Raw genomic sequence first — 5,001 nt, forward strand, 5'->3', positions numbered from 1 at the left:
AGATTAACGCTGACAGCACTAGTGGGAACACAACGAATATGACTGCACATTTACTCCGACATCATCCTAGTGCACAGACAAGTGGAAGCAGACAAAAACAACAAGCACGCATGCTACAAACTTTACCCTTAGACAGCCGTTAGCACATGATTCTCCTTATGGGGACCTGATATGTTTAATATGCTGCTGAGAATATAGCCCAGAAGAAGCGTATAGTATAGTATAGTATATAGTATAGTATATAGTATTTTATTTTGGAAAGAGCCATTTTTCTGTAATAAACTCTCTTTTCCAAAGATGAGTGATTTCTCGATCAAATAGATTTATTTTTTTTATTACTTTGTTGTTTCAGCAACATTAAATTTAAAAACTGTACTTTTGAGTTAAAATATATATTTATAATTTTAATAAATGACAAATTAAAAAGGCATGAACGTTTTTTTTGTATCGAAAAAATATCGAACCGTGACACCAAAGTATCGAACCGAACCGTGAATTTTGTGTATTGTTGCACCCCTAGTAGTTAACACAAAATATATCTTTATTATAATCAATTAACTCAATATTCATACAAACAGTAACAACAAAAAGAGACAGCAACGCTGCTTTAATGATAAATCAGACATGCCAACCCAAAGAGATGGTGACCACTTCAACAAAGAAAACAACTATAAGGCTTCAACAGAAAAAGACAGCAACACTGCTCTTAGCAATAACCAGGCAGGCCAAACAAAATAATGGAGGCCGCCGTCACTTAAGCAAAACCACTGCTCAGTTAAGAGCTACTCACAAAGAGCCACGCATGGTGAGGCTTGTCACACACACAGCAGGCCTTTTCCCCACCTAGACCAGACTCACACACTGACCAGACTCACACACTGACCAGACTCACACACTGACAAGACTCACACACTGACCAGACTCACACACTGACCAGACTCACACACTGACCAGCACAGATGAAATCCACCAGAAGCCTCTCCACATCCACACTGCTCTTCTCCAGCTTATATTACCTCTGAGGGTAATTGGTGGTAAACAAGGCCAGATGAGCAGCAGGTGTGTCCTAAAAGAGAAGGCAGGGGCAGAGAGAGGAGGAGGCAGAGAAAAGACACCACACCCACCAAGGGCAGTTTCAGGAGGCCCAGATAGGGCCGTAACAGCAGTAAGGCTAAGATTGTAACAAATCAAAGTTATGTACAGTTCAAACAGCATCATCAATTTGTTAACAAAGAGGCCAATAGGAGGCTTCTGCAGCTATAACCTATAAACTCACTTGTTTACTACCAAGTAAAATAATAAATACACAACACAAAATAAAAACATACCAGCAATTGATGGAAGGCTTCATGGAAATAATCCAGAGGTGATCTCTACAAAAAAATGAGTAAGACCAATCAACAAAAGTGTAGCCAGTTCAGGCTGAGGCATCAGCAACATGTACGCAAGTCCGATCTGTAACAGCTAGGGAAGTCAGGTGACCGAAATCCTGGATGCACATGGCAACAGGTGAGCAAGTTAGGAATACTCAGAGGGCAGCTACTATTTATAGCTTTGCTTTCTGTGTATGACACTGCACGTCACCAGCTGCTGTTTGCCTCATAATGCAAATTTTATACTGATAATGTAAATGAGCAAATGCAAAATCTTTCATGTAAATCTAAGAAATCTAAGAAATCAATTAAAAACATGTGGAAGCAGGTAAAAGACAACCAGTGAAGAAACAAACATTTGAATCTTAAATACTAGGAAATAATTTTACATAGCTGAGTTCAGTTTCATTGCCACACCAAAGTCTGATTACAGCCAGAACTGTTGAATCAAGAAATCACATAAATAGGATCTGTATAACAAACGGACGCAGGCTAAGAGATCTCAAATGGCAACACAGCATGCAACGATTCAAAAAACAGCTGAGAACCAAAATCACTGACATCGATCAGTCTGGAAAGGGTTACAAAGCCATAACTAAGGCTTTGGGACTCCAGTCACAGATATCTGTGTCATCCTGGATTCAAACCCTACGCCTTACTCACCTGTTGCTTATCCCAGCTGATTACCCCAGGCAGTATTTAAGGCCTAGGAGGCCAAAAAGTAATCCAGTTACTTTATTGATTACTTATTTTCAAAAGTAATTAATTACTTAGTTAGTTACTTTTTAAAAACATGATTTACAACCTGAATAGGTAATAAAGCAATAGATCTTTCAGCCCAATTCTACTTTTTCTGCATAATCCATCATACAAAAAGTAATCAAATGGAAAAGTCTCTTTTTAAAACTTGTTTTACTAGTTTTAATCTTTTAACTTTATGCATCAAGCAAAAATTTTATTATATGCAACATTCCCTGACTGGAAGAAATTTGTTTAACATTTAAACCTATTTTCTGCACATTCCAGCACATAAAATAAAAATATTTTTTGTGTTCACACTCAGTCTTTCAAATGAATGCAAGTGAAACACAGCAGAAAATAAATAAAATCAAAGACTCAGCAGTCCTGTTGCTCTAATTTCACCTGCACTCTAAGAAATGAAACATGGGCTTTTTAAAAATTAATTCTTAGTTTTATGTTCAATATACTTAAAATTGTTAATCTTATGGGTGTAATATATTTAAATTTGATTTAATTAATCCTATACCGTTTTAATGTTAAATAATATTGATATTTCCAATTTATTTAACACATTTAACTAAATCCAAAAAGCCCTTTCCACATCCTTTCTGAGCATGCGCAGAGAATGAAAAAGAAATCTTTGCGCATACGCATTGACCTTCTTCATCTACGCTACAGTGTGCTTTGGGTACGTGTCTGGAAAGAGGGATTAATCATGATTCATCCGTTGGAGTTAAGGTAATTTCTTCCTATTTTTAATAGAATATAATTTAACTAGTACTTTGTGATAATATATGGCGTATATTTTTCCGGTAAATATGTGGGCAGTATGTGTTCTGTAGGTTGTAGCATTTTGCTAGCATTGGAAACATTCATTTGCATATTCGACGTTACTGCACATCTGAATATTGTCCCATCTGCTTTTAAAATTTCATTCGAACTCCGAATAGCACACTTATTTTATTTGTTTTATTGCACTATCAAGTTAGGAGAACGTTAGCCCGAACAAGAATGGACTACTTGCACAATCACTTCCGCGTTCTATGTAGTCCAGCCCCAGTGCTTCCGGTGTGGTTAAACCATGGCGACGTTCTACACTCGCTGCCTACAAGAGCTCCCAAAATTGAACATCACTGATGATCATCGGATTTGCAGAGTGACGACTACCCCCGCCAGCAAATTAGATAAAGGATTTAAGTTATATGCTGCATCACATATACACAACTACGAAGGTAAGAAAACGTAAATTAACCGACAAAGAAACGCTAGCTAAAGTCAAATGCAAACACTACGTTACTCCGCTATGTCCTTCATTTGATGTCAATTCTCGATATTACATGTTTTCTTAAACGGTATTTTATGTCGTCCGAAACTATAGTTGAGGTTTTCTTAACTAATGTCACTTTTGTTGTTAGACACTGTTATAATAGCGATAGGTAGTTGGCTAACTAAGGAGGTAGTTAACTACCTAATGCTACTCTTGCTAAGTGTAAAGTATATATGTTTAAGACGTGCTGACATGAGTAATACAGAAATAATGCTAATGGTACTTGTATCTTTATTCAGTGTCCAAACAGGTTGTCAGGGGAGGTCGGTGTGAGAGCCCTGTGCTACAGGTCAATGAGGAAGAGTGAGGCACCACACAGACTAAGTGTAGGCAGGAAGCTGTGTAAAGTTGTTAATCCCCGTTCAGTGGGGTTCAGTTCATTTAAGCATTAGTTAAGTTCATTCCTAAAGGCCTATCAACTTGAATGTTTTCCTTGTCTCCCTGCTTTATCACTCCTAATTTGACTAGTCAGATAGTTAAATCATGTGTTTGGGTGATCAGAAACATTTGACACCAAGTTAATACTGCAAATATACACAATCAAAGTTATTACAGTTATCAAGGATGGTTAAGTTGTTTTAATAGGGAGAGAAAGAAACACTAAGCATTCAGGAGGGAAAGCCTCTAAGGGTCAGTAACCATAACACTGAACTATGTTCCTGTTCGGCTCTTCCATGAAGATGTTACATTTTTAAATTTTTGTTCTTTCTTCTTAGATTAAGCTTCTGGATTCATTGCTGATCATACTGACACATAGTCAGTGCTCCTGTGTGGCAGGCGCTGTTATGTGCAATCACACAGTGGCACTGCTCTTCCAAACAGCACACTACTCACAACTCAGAGTGCCGGTTGTCCCCCCTGTGCATAGCTACACCGAATCTGAACAGCAATGGCACAAGCCACGGACAGTGGTAATTTAAATGAGGTTAAAGTTTTTGAATTAGTCCATGCTTACATATGAACAGCAACACCATCCATAGTAAATGTGTCTTCTGTTAGGGTGTGAAGCCATGACCCATCAACTCCATGATCTTCACTAAGCCGGTACCAAATAGGATGGCCCAGACTGGAGTACGGTAATTCAATTTGTAAAATTTGGTTTCATGTGTTACAAATGTATGTTGCTATTTGTTCATACATACATCGTGTCAGAATAGGTATTAATTTACATACAACATTACACTTTCTGAAGACGGCTAACTCAGTCATGTACATATATATCCCAGTCTCTAACTTATGCACCACTGTTTTACACCTTTTAGTTTTTAGTTTAGTTGTTGTTCAACTGCTCATCAGTGGGATGCAGTGGTGTGACTTTGTTGTGTGGGCACAAGAGGACTACCTAGTGCAAAGAATATACATGGATACAGATGTGCACAATGCAATCAGAGGAAAGGCAGGCTATTTCTTTTTTTACATACCTGTGTTTGAAAAAATGAACAGTGAAAACATAGCAAAAAGAAAAACAGATCCTTCAGGCTGGCTGGAACAAAATAACTGATGTTTTATTTGCAATGTATTTCATGAATTATTTTGTTGTTACATGTTACTTTTATGTGA

This window comes from Pundamilia nyererei, unplaced genomic scaffold, assembly GCF_000239375.1.
Source record: "Pundamilia nyererei isolate P.nyererei 1_Seehausen unplaced genomic scaffold, PunNye1.0 scaffold00143, whole genome shotgun sequence".
In the NCBI taxonomy this organism is placed as follows: domain Eukaryota; kingdom Metazoa; phylum Chordata; class Actinopteri; order Cichliformes; family Cichlidae; genus Pundamilia; species Pundamilia nyererei.